Source organism: Aquila chrysaetos, chromosome 6 (assembly GCF_900496995.4).
Source record: "Aquila chrysaetos chrysaetos chromosome 6, bAquChr1.4, whole genome shotgun sequence".
Taxonomy (NCBI): Eukaryota; Metazoa; Chordata; class Aves; order Accipitriformes; family Accipitridae; genus Aquila; species Aquila chrysaetos.
The window spans coordinates 22963569-22979124 of NC_044009.1; positions in this window are offsets into that span (position 1 = coordinate 22963569).

Sequence of the window (15556 nt, forward strand, 5' to 3'; positions counted from 1 at the left end):
TTGCTGTAAAATGTAAAAATGGTAAATGAAACAAAAGACATGAACATACACAAATGGAGACTTTTGAAAGACATATACATAAGTCCCCTTCTAAAAAACAATAAAGGCCAGCTGTAATAAAGCATTTAAAGATTAATTACCTTGTTTCCTGGACACGCATCCAGAGAAACGGATAAGAATCTAGAATCCCAAATTAGGGTTTGGGATTTTTCTCTCTAAGAACATAATATAACTAGAGTATGGTCATCTTACAATAGCACCCGCAGCAGTCAGGGTATAGAGCTGGCATGGCATAGAGATAACCAGAAGGAAATTTTAAATGTGTGTGTAGTAGTAATCTTGACTTTGTTAAAACTTGGTCACTCTGCAGGAAAAAAAATATAGACAGTTCAGGTCAGTGACAAGCTAAAATGAGAAGCATGGCTCCACAGCTTAGCATTTGACACCCCACAGAAGTGGGTAATGTTGCATGTCCTCAGTTCTAGCTTCAGGAATTCCTACGTATTCTAAATTCATCAGTTACTGGATAATATAAAAAAAACCAGGCCTGGCACTTGTAGCTCAAATGCAGAAGTTCCCCTTCACAGTTAAGTGCCTTATCTCTTAGGTTACAAGGTTAGAATTAGAGGGCTCAAATTCTTTCCAGGTTATTTCAGCTCACCAGAGAAGAGTTGGGGTGGGGAGTAGGAGTAGAAAGTTTGGTGCATTAGCATCTGAACATGTATTAATTGCTGAGAAACAGCATACATTATGCTGGCTCCTCCCCATCTACTTAATTTGATGCTCAGTCTGAAAATAAATTCTGCAGAACAAAGCAAACTCAGTTGATCTTCAGGAGCATATAGCATTTAATTAATTTCTCTTGATGTGTAAAGCTTTGTTTTTCAGACTTTAATGCAATAGCATGGCTTGTCCCCAACAGATGAGCTTGTCTTTTTTGTGAATGGCAGGAAGGTAAGTTTTTTAATACTTTTTTTTGAACAAAAGTGCTTTAATGTTTACTGTTCATATTCAGGAAAGCTGTTATTCTGGAGCAACAGCTTATTCATGGATAATCATCTCTCGTCTTTGATATTACATATAGCATCCTGCTTTCTACCACAGTTTTTACAAAGTGTGAGTGACATTGTGTCACCCCTTATATCACAGAATTTTTAGAATTATAATTAGTTATCTGTTTACTAAAACCTTATACTAATATAGTCCTAAAGTTGGTGTAGTTGGAGTAAATACATCACTAGTAAAAGAATATGCTGCTTACTAATATAGTTTCAGTAATTTACCAAAAGAAAATAAGTTAATTTTCTTCTGTTTTTGATGCCAAAAGCTCACATTTCATTTTCTAAGATGTTTTGTCACCTTTTCTTACTTCGCTTGTCAAGTGAATGAAAAATCCTATTAACAAACACATCAGCCAAAATATATTATAAGCTGAAATGAAGGAATTTTATTTCTTTGTTAAAAAACAAACAAACCAACCTTGCTATGTATTTTTCTAGAGATATTTTTCAGTTGTTTGGTCAACATTTTTATACTCTAGAGAGAGAGTACTGGCTTTCTTTTTTTACCAGGTGAATTAAGGAAAAGTAATTCAATTTTTTTCTATCATTATATCTGTCATTACATGCCACCTATGCTTAAAGGCATACCTTGAAACCTTATTTCACTCCGCAGTTCCAAATAAATTCCTGAACTAGTTCATGTTGTCTTACACCTGGTAAATTGGAGCACGCTGCTGGTATAGCAGAACTGTTGAGAGAAGCCTGAGGTTCAGTGTCTTTTCATTCTGCAGTGATGGGTCTTAAAAAATGTTTTCCAAGTTGTTTGTGTTATCTTGTCTCCAACAAGCTGAAGCCTGCCAAGGATACATCAACATTCTTGAGACAAGGCTAAAACAAGGCCTGCATAAGCCCCACTCATACACATTAAACTTCATTACATTTAAAATATAGTTAGTATCCTCCCTGCTCTTCTTGTACTAAGATTTTCCTCTGCTTTTATGCTGATGGGTCTTTGCAAATGAAAGCATTAATAGAAACTTCAAGGAGGTAAAAATACACAGAATTTTCACACACACAAGTAAAGGGATTTCTGATTCATGCTGATAAGAATCAACAAAGGATCTAGTCCAAAGACTTTTCTTTCTACTCTTGTCCATCCAGTGCTTACTTAGTCTCTCTTCCCTTTCAGTTCTCTCAGTAGACTGTTATTTCTATTACTTTAAAAGGATATATTTGACCAATACTGCCTGAGCCATTCATTTATTTGTCTGCAGATTGTGATCAAGTGACAGGATCCTGTTGCCAAACAAACACACCACATTAATCCACAATCACTGCATTTCAAAATAACAGTTAATCCTTGTGAGATGATTGTATTAAATCCCTCTCTAACTCATAATCTCTTTTTTTATTTCATAATGTAGGTAATAGAGAGGCAGCTAGATGCTGAAGAATTGCTGTTGTATTATCTAAGGAAGAAGCATATCCTTTTTTTGAACTTTACCTTTGAGTTCTATAATTCTGTAAATTACTGCAACTGGGGACTAAGATGATTTGTTTCACTTTTCTTTGGGATCCAATGTAAACAGAACAATAAGTAGAAATAACACAACTCACCTTGTATTTGTTCTCGGCAGAGCAATCCAGTGCTGTATGGGCATTGTGTGTGTTAGTTACAGGGATGTAACATTGTAAAGTTTGAGTGTAACTCTTCTAAATGCTGCCCAAATCTTTACAGCTTCCCAAAGCACAAAAAACCTTTCAGTACATTTGTGATGAAAATAGTAACTAAAGAAATTACCCCAGACTACTTCCATAGTAAATAATTTATTTAGGCCCCAGTCCTTCAAAGAGCTTTGCATAAGCTGATTTTATTATCTTATTATCTTTATTTTCTGTCATTTGAGACTCTTCAGGTTGCTAACTGCTGTCAGGGCTCTGTTGACTTCAGTGGCAGTTATCCCAGCTAAGAAGCTGCCATGCAGGTTATACAGTTAAGCAAGTGAGTTTAGCATTGCTGTTGAAAGCCTTCTATGCTGGCAGAAAAACAACATTAATTTAAGGATTAACTGGAGACAGGCAGTAGTGGAAAGTAATTTATTAGCTGCACATTTTTATTAGCTTGGATTGTGCATTGTCCAAACATTCAGTGAAATAATTATCATCTCTTTAACAGTCAAGCAGTGTAATATGATTAGTCATATATTGATTACCAGTGGGAATGCACTAGTGGATAAAATTGCACTGGGTATAAAGAAATCTAGAAACATGGTGAAATCAGATGGAAGACATCATCTAGCACCTAAGCAAAATGGATGCAAATGCACACACCCAGTGGGAAGAGTAATAGGATTATGTATCATGCTGCAAAGGAGCTAAAATGAAAGGAAATTATAGATTCCACTGGACTGCAGGGCACTGCAACACCAGAAGGAGAAGATTGTGATTTGAGGGTGGAGCCTTTCCACTGAGGCACATAATGGAGGGAGTCCTTCCATATAGAATTTAGCTGTGTGCACTTGGGTATTGTGCTCCATTTTAAATTACTGTACTCCTTGGATGTTCAGGAAGCAGCACTGGAAACATACTGAGCTCTGCTGGTACTGTTTTGCAAATGCAAGATACAGATAATCATGTGTAAGGATTAGGAAAGTATTATGAGTAAGGCTAATAAGAAGACCTGTTGCTGTATTTGTTCAACCCATTCCACTTGTAGGGTCCTGATTTCACTCTTTTGGCCATTTACCAGGTATTGACTGTAGAGACTGAAAAACTCTGTCTTGGAAGTCTGCCTCACACTCATTTCTCAACCTGTCCTTACCCTTCTCATGTATTTATGTCCTCTATTTTCATTTATCTTGTACACATTTTCCTGTCTCTGGAGCTATCTGGTCAGAAGATCCCTCCAATTCTGCACATGGACATAAAACAAGGGAGACTCAGAATAATATAAAGAAAAAATAACTTCTGAATGTTGAAATTTTTTTTCTTTAATGGTCTCCTTTGCAGTCCATCTCTCAGGTACAAAATATGGCTGTGGAGTAGGAGGCTGTGGTGCCTGCACTGTGATGATATCCGCATATGATCCAGTTGCCAAGCAGATACAGTATCCTCACACTGATATTTGGAAATAGTAATCTAGTATTTTGAGAAAACTGACATTTGCTGGGAAATACTTGGTTTCTTTCCATTTAGATGGATTTTGGGAAGTTCTGGTACATATTTAAAAGCCTTACCTATAACTTTCCTCTACAAAGTTGATTACAGGGTTGGCCTCACTGTCACACAGTAACAGAGATTTAGATCCTCTCTCTTCAATCTTTGGAAAAAACCAAACCAAACCAAAACACCACCCTCCCCCCAACTTCTCCCCCCCCAGCTTTCTGTGGGAAATTATGTTTTTAAATTGTGCTCTTTATTATTTGAGATTTCAGCAGCCCTTTTCTCATCTGCGTCTCCTGACTCCTTTGTGCTTGCTAGAGGATATGTGACTGTTAATAAGTCTTCATTAGATGTTTCATGTAATAATTGATAAAATCTCCATGGACTGCAGCAATAGACACATTACATTGTAATCGTACTGGTTTGCCCACAGCAAATTTAGGAGTTCTACTTTCATTCTCTCCCTGGTTCTTGAAACTTTGTTCCATTACAGATGCTGTGCCTGACTTCATCACATCTGGCTCTAGACTTTGGGTTTCAACAAAATATGTAGTACTTTTTTTTCTTTTTTTTTTTTAATGTAACCTTCCACTTCTTCAATTAGAAAAGCTTATCACTTAATGCCTAAGTCCCAGCTGTAGGAGCAGGATGCATACTCTCACGGTCCAAGTGCAGGATTTTGTATGCTTGCATATCCTTCTCACCATGTCTTTCTGCTCAATGTGAGCATTTTTAGATTAGCTGGAGTATATATCCTTTGTTTCCTCCTCCATGGACCCATATGACAAAGCTATTTAACACCACAGTTCTCCTTCACACCTCAAAGACATCGTCCTGCCAACTCCTGCCTTTTCCCCATATGCTCACTGCATGGTGCTGCTGTTACTACTGTGGAAGGGGTTGGAAGCATAAAACCCAGGATTCATCCAATTCAGGTGAGAGTAAGCTGGACTGTGTAGGGCTGCAAGATAATGAGATTTTCCTGTCCTATGTCTGTAATGAAGTTGGGATCTGTGAGAAGGTGCTGTGAGTCTATGCAATGTGGAGTCTCTGAAGGGATTCTAGAAACTCTGAATTTTATCTAATCTTTTTAGATGAACAGGTGTTTTTAGGAAGTAATACAGCAATTGCTGGGTTGTGATTGGCCCTGTATGGAGCATGGAAGGAGTTCCTCCTAATGTACTAGCATGCAGGGAGCACATCACAATCTCCACAACACAGGGCTATCCAACTGTATGCCATCTAGGATGCCAGCTTTCAGGAGATGGGGAGGAACGTTTCATTTAGTCACCAGTATGGCATCTGGCCATCTCATTGAGATGTTGTAGTAAGGGAAGAGTGACTCCAGGTGGCAACCAGACTGATAGGTATTAAATTAGACACATTTTCCCTGAGTCCCAGAGATTTCCCTTGGATTAGGTCAGCTCTTTACTTCCTCCACTCTGGCTTGTCCCTGAAAAGCACAGTCTGACCACATAGATTTAAGAACATTTTCTAAACATCCTCTTTTTTCTCAGTATTATTTTCCAAGGGTCTTGACTCTGGGACTGGTCTGTGCTGAAGCTCTGGTTAAGGAGATGTTCTATGTTATGTCCTTCATAGTTAGAAATATTTAACACATGATTGATGTCTAAACTGAAAGTCTTGGGCCTTATTCTGTTCTCATATCAAGGAATTAGGATCATGAGGGTCTAAACTGGAGTGAGTATTATCTTTTAACTAGGTGATTGCGCTGAGCATTTTCCTCATGAATGGTCACAGTGGGATAGTCAAAATGCTGCTACTGGCCTACAGCCAGTAGATGACATACCTGAAGATGGCTATTCAGAAAGCCAGTGAACCCATATCCTGGATTCAGGGCCTGTTCTGTTTTGTTCTAGGAAAGGCTGGCCAAATGCAGTGGTTCCCAGTGTGGCTTCTGCACCCCTGGAATGGTGATGTCCATATAAGCTTTACTGAGAAACCATGCGGAACCTTCCATGGAGCAGATAACTGCTGCTCTGGATGGTAGGTTTCAGACAGTAAATTGTAAAAAGTATAATAAAGGGATAAATGTTTGATTGCCAAGGTCATAGTATGATTTGACTCAAAGAGCGGTAGGTGATATTCCAAAGTGGTATTTTGTCATAGCCATGGTGGTTTAAGGACATCTCAAAATTATAAAAAGGTGGTTCACACTAGAGACTTCAAATAGGATACACAGTGGCATTTAGCGCTGGCTAAATATTTCTGAAAATCCCTGCATTTAGAACAGCCTGTTTTTATAGCCCTCCTACACCAGCAGCCTCAATATAGTGCAATATGAGTACAGTGTTACAATTAATACAGTGGAAAAGCAGGTTCTATTTTGTCTGCAGTGTAAGTACTCAGCTACCAATAATATGAAGTCCCTAATACAGATTTCAATAGTTACAGGGGAAATAGATTACATGACATTTTAGCCTACTGAAATACTGACTGCTCTTCAAGCAAGATTTACTACAACAGGTGAAGCAACTTCAACTCACTCTCTAGTTCCAAGTTTGCTAACACTCCTATAGCTCCCAAAATAATTGACCCCTCCCACCAGAATATTTTGACTTTATGAGGGAAGTGCCAGAAATTCCAGTTGAGGTTTTACTATTGCTATTAATTGTATATGAAAACCATGATAGTGACAGATGGCAGTAGATTTTTGATTGGATTATAAAACCCAAAGACTGTAGTTGTAGTAGTAATCATAGTATTTGCTTTTGGATGTTTTTCATAATTTGATTTTTTACATACATTCATAAAAATAATTCATATTATTATTAGAAATGGACTTCAAAATAATACATTCTAATCATACATCATAATCACTATAAAAATAATATTTCTTATTTTTATAGATGTGATTTTGCCCATTTGAGAGTAGGGACATAAATTCCACCATTTCAAATCTACAGGTTTGATGCCAGACCATTCCCAATTATGCCGGTGCTCCCAAACATTGTTCTGGTTTCTTATAATTGATTATCATATGGTTTATTTCAGGTAGTTTGTGCCGTTGCACAGGATACAGGCCAATTACAGACAGCTACACATCTTTTGCTAGGGTAGGTCAGTATTTTCAAATGTGTTTCTTATTTTGGGACAGTTGGTAGTATCTGAAAAGACTGAGCCTCCTTGAAGTACCTACCTGGAATCTAGCTTCATTTGGAAATTCTTTTTGGTTGAGCCTTTGGAAAGTCTGGCTTTTTTAGTTTTTAAATGTGCTGGGCACTGACTTTAGGTTTACATGTACACTTGCAGTGCACTTAAGAATCCTCTGCATCAGTTCCAATGACTTGATCCAGGCACCACTGAAATAATTTTGAGTTTTTTCCATTTACTTTATGGATACTTTATGGATACTTTACCTATGGATACCCAAAGGGAACTCACTCCCAGGGGCCCTATGGTTTAAGAGGTCTCCTGGAGCAACTTCAAGTGACTGTACAAATCTGCTTTGGAACAGGAAGAATCAAAACATTAATTTACAAATAAATCACAAAGCTGCCTCATTGCTTTTATAGAGTAGGGTATGATTTCTTTAGGAGCCAACATGTTGCCAACTCAGAGCAACTGGACAATGTTGCTTGGATGAGGAAGAACGTGTGTGTTCATCTTCTACAGGAGGTCAGGTAAGTTACATTAGGTTTTTTCATTATCTTCTGTTTGCATTATAAAATTTGTAGAAAAGGGCCATTTTGAACTATAGCAGCAGCTACTTTTTTGTCCTTGGGCATTTAGTCCAGACTGAACTCCATGCTTTGTGCTCTCGGTGCTGCAGAAAGGTAGCACAAGCCTATCTGCATTGCTGTGTAGTCAGAATGCAGACAGGTTTGACCTTTTTAGTGACATTTTCCAGTGAGAGTGTGGATCTCAATATTAAACATTTAAGTCTGCTTTGTTTTGTGAGGAAGAAAACTGTTGATCAGAGACACCTTTCTTAAAAAAGCTCGTCTTGATGTAAAGTTGAACTCCCTTAATGGAAGTTCTGCAGCCATCAGCATGGCTTGTTTCTGTGTGCTCGAGACACCAATGCTAAATTTCTGAAGAGGAATCAGAGCTACTCCTGTGCAATGTTAGTTCGTACTTGTAAAGCCTTTCATAAGCATTCCTGTGTGTTAGTGGCTCCAAGATCTTCAGGGAAGAAGTGTTTCATTCTTCTGCATTCTATAGTAATTGATATATTGGTATTGCTTCAAAATACATGTTTTATTCTTACTCTACATATGCACATCCTAAAATCACAAGTCACCTCATTTGTGTTTCTTCTGGCAAAGGTTCCACAACTATTATGTATAAGGGTACACATGGGAACTCCAGTACACATAAGCCCCTCAGAAAGGTCTTCCATTCCCTGTGTGCATCTCAGATCTTGTTGTCTCCATCCACCTGCAAGAAGAGAGCATATTGCCCTAATATGACTCCATCTTGCTTCATGATGAGGAATTGAACTCCTTGGATAAATTTGCTCTCACTGAAAAACTTTAAGGAGTCTCTAAAGTAAAAGGTCTTTGGTGATTGGAGGAAAACTTGTTTTGGCAGTGAAAAACCTTAGAGCCTCAAGGAGCGTAACTGGATGTGCGTGTACGTTTGTGCATGTGTGTATTGTCTCTGCCCCTTTAAGAACTGAAAATTGTTGGCCAGCTGCTGCAAAGGTTCTTTGAAGCATGAATCTGACAGGGCAGCAGTTGCCAGTTACAAAACAGCACTTACTTTGGGTGCTCTCTTATTTGGCTTTCACTGATTTGCATTCCTCATAGTTGCTTTCATCCAAGTTAAATACCTGGTGCCTAATTATTGTGAAGATCAAGGGGGACACAGAATTTTTTGCCATTTCATCAATGGAGTCAGTCAGTAGACTAGATCATCCAGAGCCAGATCTTATAATTACCACAGCCACAATCTGTTCAGAGTGCCCAGAGATAATGACTGCTTGGGGAAGCAATAAGAGACTTCAGACTAGGATATGTCAGTCTCTTTTCCTATTCAATATACTTGAGACCTGTTGCTATCTGGTGTGATAAGATTTTTGATTCTGAAAATAAATCAGTGAGGCAGAAAAAACTAACCAGCGCTGGTAACATGGCATATCCAGAGTCGCCTTTCATGTAAACTCCTGAAAGCTCAGAAGATGCATAGCCTCACAAGAGGCCTCAGGAGAAAAAAGACATCTGTAAACAAGTAGAAAAAGCTAATTTTTATGGTGTGCTGTCAGCATTTAGTTCTTGCAGTGCTTATGCAAGGGTGGAGAGGCTCTCCTTAAGCAGACAAGAAGTCTTTCTGATCACATGGACTGCTACATTGTCATCATGTCAAAAATCTCTCTGTCAGAAAGCTCCTTAACAGGCACAGTTTATGAAAAGAACATAACTATACCATCCAGCACTGCATTTTCCTGCAGTAGATATTTCACCCAATGTGGCTGCTACACTTTTGCTATGACCAGTTTCAGGAAATATGGCAAGATCTTTCTTGAGGCTTGATGTATTTCAAGCAAAGGCTTGAGATTGATGAGTATGATAGTAGTTTGTGAATAGGTATAACAGAACTAAACATTAAAAATCAGTTTTGGCATCTTGAATTTTTGAATGCCACCCAATCTATAAAGTATCAAAACTCAATGTCACCTCAGGAAAGAATATAGTCTGTTGACAAAGACTTGCAACTTACTCTGAAAATATGCATTGTCGTGCCCCCCCCCCCCCCCCCCCCCCCCATTTCTTTGCAGATTCATTCAGGTCTTTGCAATACAGAAGAATTCCCACCCGGGGATCCAACACAGGAATTTATATTTCCTCCTGAACTAACGGTAGGTCTTATTGACTTTTGTTGTCATGCAAGCATGACTGAGTTACTGCAGATGTTGAAAACATGATGGTTTTGTTAAGCTGAAAGATCTGCCCTCAGATAGATGGAAAAGATCAATTTTAGTCAAACATTGTAAGGCATTTCAATGTGGATAATCTATATGTTGTCATTATTACAAATAGTTCATATTTTCAAAAAAGAAATTGTTTACCTCTCCAGAACCAAAACTGTATTTCCAGACTTTTCCCAAAAGAACTCCTTGCTCAGAACCACTTCATTTTGGATCCGTTGGCCTTTTGTGTGGAATATAGTATTTTCTTTGAAAGTTCCCAAATGAGCTTCTCTATCTTTTCTGCCTTGTGATTCTCTGTTGGATTCAAGTGACCACAGGACCCACTGTTTCCTTCTAGCTGGTACATAGACCCTGGCAACCTGAGACTGGACTCACATGTGGGAAATGCTGCAGGTCCACAGGAAAGGCAAAGGACTTGAAGAGAAAAGAAGTAGAGGGTTTATTGCAGTAGTTATTGGAGAGTCACAGAAGAACAGGTGGAAACTGAAAGGAGGAGGAGGAAAGGGCCCATGATCTGTAGAGAGAGGCAAGAGAAGAGAGCTGTGAAAATGGTAGTGCAGGATTTACCCAGACCTGACTGAGTAGAATCCAAGCAGGCAGGTCCAGCTTGTTTTTTTAATCCTCACTCAAGTTTCACCAGCTTCTTGTGAAATTCCTTGTTTGCACTCCTTTTGCAAATATTCATGGGTGCTTCTTGCCGCTATTACACAACCACCTTAGAGACACAAAAGTTCATTTGAGTTCTGGGAAAGCATGGCATGGTTCTTTGATTTGTTACTGCATTACAGAATGCTATTTGCTGCAAGGCAGTTGGCTTTGTAAACATTTGTCATAAAGTACAACTTCCTTGTTAATGATTGCCTCTTAGTGCAGAACATGCGTAGTAAGGCATAAGCTCCTTTATGAAATCATGAAGTGGAAGGCAGATTTGCCTTTCTGCTACTTGACGTGCTTTTGAGAGACTCATGCTTTAAGAATGCAAGTATTAAAGGGATATTTTGCAACTTTTATACTTGGATGAAGGATCTTGCCTAAACTGCTGCTGGCTCAAAAAGCTGTTCAGCCAGAAAGGAGGTGCCGTCGTCTGTTCTACATGTTCAGACTGAGCTGCCAGGAGGAGTGAACTGCTTCTCCAGGCTACACAAAGTCTTTAACATGACCTTGATTGATTATGCTGAGCTTGTTCAAATCCCATTAGAGTCTGTGTCAAGCTATCAGTAGTTTTAAATAGGTTGAGCATTAAGCTCTGTGTCTAGAAATTAAACCTGCTTGGTGAATATGTTTTAAATGTCTGGAGTACTGGAAAAAGCATGTGAAATGCAGCTGTGAAGATACCTAGGCAGTAATACTTAGTGACAGATTCTTCTATGGCAGGAAGTGTGCCCACACCACTAAGATTATGACTGGTTCCACAGACACACAGCTTCTTTTTTGTGTTTCAGGCATGTCTTTTACCTAGAAGGCCAGTCCATAGCTGCAGCAGTTCTCTGGCTTGTCCACTGGTCTGTTTGTTCATTGCATTGTCTGCAAAGACAGGCATTTCACAGTGATTGCTTTTGCATATTTTGAAACCATGATTCCACATGGCACTTGGCAAATATGAAAAAAACATATATGGTATTCTCAGGGGAAAAAAAGGATATATTAGTCTTGTAAGACAGGAGGTGCCTGAAAAACACTTTGATTAAACAAAAATGTAAATACCTATCAACCATCCCAAGGAGACAATATTTCTGAAAAGATTAGTCTTTGCAGAGAAATGGGAAAGTAGGTACTTTAATTTTAAAAAACATTTTACATATTGTAGAAAGTAGTCTGTGTCTAGTACAGTATACAGGGCACTTAGCAAATGGGGATGCAGTGATCCTCCCTGACTAAGAGAATACACTTCTTGTCTTCTGTCACATACGCAGTGAGGTTTTGGCATCCTGATTTCCTACAAAGTCCAGTCACTTGCTTTATTGTTTACATCATATACAAAGGGAGTCTTTCAGAATTGTCAGAGCAGGAGGAAGGAAAACAGAAGACTAATCTTCTCCTACCACTCATTTAGTGTGTCTCTTACCAAGTCATTTAGTTTGTTCTTGTCTCTGTTTCTTGAGCAATAATATAGTTACGATAAAAGCTCAGCATTGTACAGCATGACAGGAACCTCAGATGAAAAGCACCATTAATGTCTCACTGTCTATCATGACACAGTGTCCTACTTAGCAATATGGTCGTTTATATTGACATTAGTCAAAACTACCAAATCTTTGTCATTTCCACCACAGAGAATGGCTCAAGAGCAGCAAAGAACAACTCTGATTTTCCATGGCAAGAGAACAACATGGATTTCTCCCCCTAGCCTGAAGGAACATGTGGACCTGAAAGCCAAGTATCCAAAGGCACCCCTGGTTGTGGGGAACACCAGTGTGGGTATGGAAGGACAAAAGATCTTTTGACACAGGGATTACATTATGCAGTAGGCACATAATCTTGCATTTTATCTTCTGGGGATCCTAAATGCATTCTCTCACCACAATGATTGCACTTCAATATTTAGGCCAATGTAATTTCCTATGATTTTTTGCAGCATACCAATAAGTAGATTAGGACTAGCACCACCATCACCTGAGCCCAAGGATTTGTGCTGCCTAACCTCCCAGTAACCTCAGACACACAATTTGTGTGAATAAAGGAGGACTCACTCATGCTGATGAGAGCCAAACATTTCACATTGACATTAGCTTGAGCATCACAAAATAAATAATGCCCATGAAAAGGGCATGGTAAACCCATATGCCATGATATCCAGGCACTGGCTAGATTCTGCATATTATGGATGGAGTTTGGTTTTTTTTATAAATTGTCAGTATCCCTTTTTATGAAGGACTAATCAGTCAGGAGGAATTTGGTAAGAATATTTCCTTCACTGTTGGGACAATAAAGGCCCAGATCAAAAGAGAACCCTTTGGGTCTTCTAGTTATTTGTACATTGCCTAGCAAAGGGCACGGCATTTGTTTAGTAGTATACCCTCATGATGCAGTGCTTGGTGAAGTGTCAAAATCTTAAGTCTAAAAACTTCAAGTCCATTCACATGAAGGGAAAGCTCTCTGTTGTCATTGGATCAGGCTCTGAAGCAGCTACACACAGCAAAGAGGACTACCATAGAAAGCCTGAGGTTTGCAATAGAAAGAGGTCATGAGCTAATCTCATTATGACATGTATAAACTAGTTTGGGAGTAGTTTTTTTTTTAAAGACATTGCACACAAGAAGAGAACAAGGGAAGCGCAAAAATTACGTAGCTCATATAGAAAGGTGGAGTAAGTGGCTAGAAACACGATGAAGCAGGTGTGGAATTGTGTATAGCTCTGAGGTGAGAGGTGAAATCTGAATGTGATAGAGGAAAGGACCGGAAACCAATCCAGAGGAGCAAGGAGCAAGAGTCAGGAAAGAGAATATTGGACTTCGGACTTCAGATCAGCCTTTGGACCTCAGAAAGAAGCAGATGAAGTGGGCCTGGTAAAAGCAGTAAAATGTGATATTCAAGATACTGCACAACAAAAAACCATAAGACTTTGAAACTACTTAGTTACAGTGGTTTTGAACATTTTGGTTTCCATGTCAAGGAATATGGTTAATTCTTCAAACAGATCTTTAATCATACTACCATACTTTGCCTTTCAGGACTCAAAAAAAATCACCATGGTGCCTATCATCCAATCATTCTCCATCCTGTTAGGATTCCAGAAATGCATGTTGTGAGTAGCACAAATGATGGTAAGTCTCCAAGTTACCTCTACTGATGGTACAAAGAGCGGTGACTGAATTCACTTGGGTTTTGTATTTTGACACCAGAAGTAGAAAGAACCATTGACTGTCATTGATGTGGAATGTTTTGAGTTTTTCTCTCTGTAGCAATCAGTTCACTAAGCCTTTTAACCAATATGTCAGCTCACCTATGGTCTGGAGATGATGCATGGTGACAGACAATTTATGAAACTGTTCTGCAAAAATATATTTGTTCAAATCTCAAATTTCTGCAGACAGCAAACAGAGGGGAAGGCCCTAAGTCAGCCTTTTTTTTTTGTTTTCACAGATTATAAGCCTTTCTATCACAACCATTGATCTAACAAAGTCTACAAAACATCGATTAGGTTAGGGCTAGATTTTCAACACAAAAATATTCAGACATAAATTTCCAATCCAAAATGTCACAAGATTTTCTTTGGAGTGGCTTGGCTGGATTCTCAGCTAATAGAAATTATCACAGACGCACTGACATCACAAGGGCTGTGCTAACGCCCATCATACAAGAATCCAATCTGGTAGGCCCATCACGTCCATGAGTGGAGGCACTACACCTGTAGCAAAAGAATGAAATGCAGCATGTTCCCCATGGGAAATCAGGCTATTAAAAATTAGGGAAATTAACATTTTGTTACAGTTGCCTCTTTCTCTCCTTATGTTCTTCTAGCTCCATGATTTACAGCAGCTACTGAATTATAAATACTTTCAAATTATTATGCTAATATCAGTGCAACTTTGTATTTAAGTAGATCCATCAATAAAAGCCTACTTTAGAACATGGCCCCTTTGTTCAGGAAAAACAATACACAACACTTGAAGACTTCTCTGCAGAATTACTCCAGCATTCACTGAACTCCATGGTAGTGGCTTCTCTGATACTACTGGAAGTGTGATTGAGTGTTTGTGGCTCAGTCTTGGAAGATTCCAACAATTTGGTCATCCTTCATCCTAATGAGTCAACTGTTGTCCATGTCTTTGGGGATACACAGCACCGAAAAGGGATGTGCATTGGTGTATGCAAATATGCAATGTATATTTTTGAGGTATGCATTTATACTGGGAACCATCACTGAATAAGCAAACAGTATTTGCATTTCTTATTGCATGGAATATAAAATGCATCTTACTATCACTTCTCTTTGTCATCCTGCTGACAAGAGCTGTGTACAAAAGCAAATCTTTAGAGGCCTTATCAGCTATATATTGCATTTATATTGTGGCACTATGATTTCACTGTTTAAACTCATTTGATTTCAGGGCTAGTGATAGGAGCTGCCTGCTGCTTGGCCCAGCTCAGAGATATCCTGATGGAGGCAGTCCCAAAACTTGCAGAGGAGAAAACAAAAATCTACCGAGCTCTCTTGCAGCACCTGAGAACTCTAGCTGGAGAACAGATCAGGAGCATGGCAGTATGTATTCAGCGGTGACAGTAAATAAGCCAACATTACAGACATATCTGTGTGACTTACAAATATATGGAGAAAAGCTGGGTGAGGCTGGGATCATGCCTCCTAAGGGTAAATAGTTAATACCATCACAAAAGTTGTATGAAATAATTGGGAGTCCTTTGCTAGTTAGCAGGGGCAAATATCCAGAGAACTGCAACCAGAGAAACTCCTGCTATCCCTGCTCACTGGCTGAGCAGAGAACTGGAAGAGGCTGAGTAAAGAAGAAAAGTGGGGTTCTCTGGTAAGGTACTGTACACC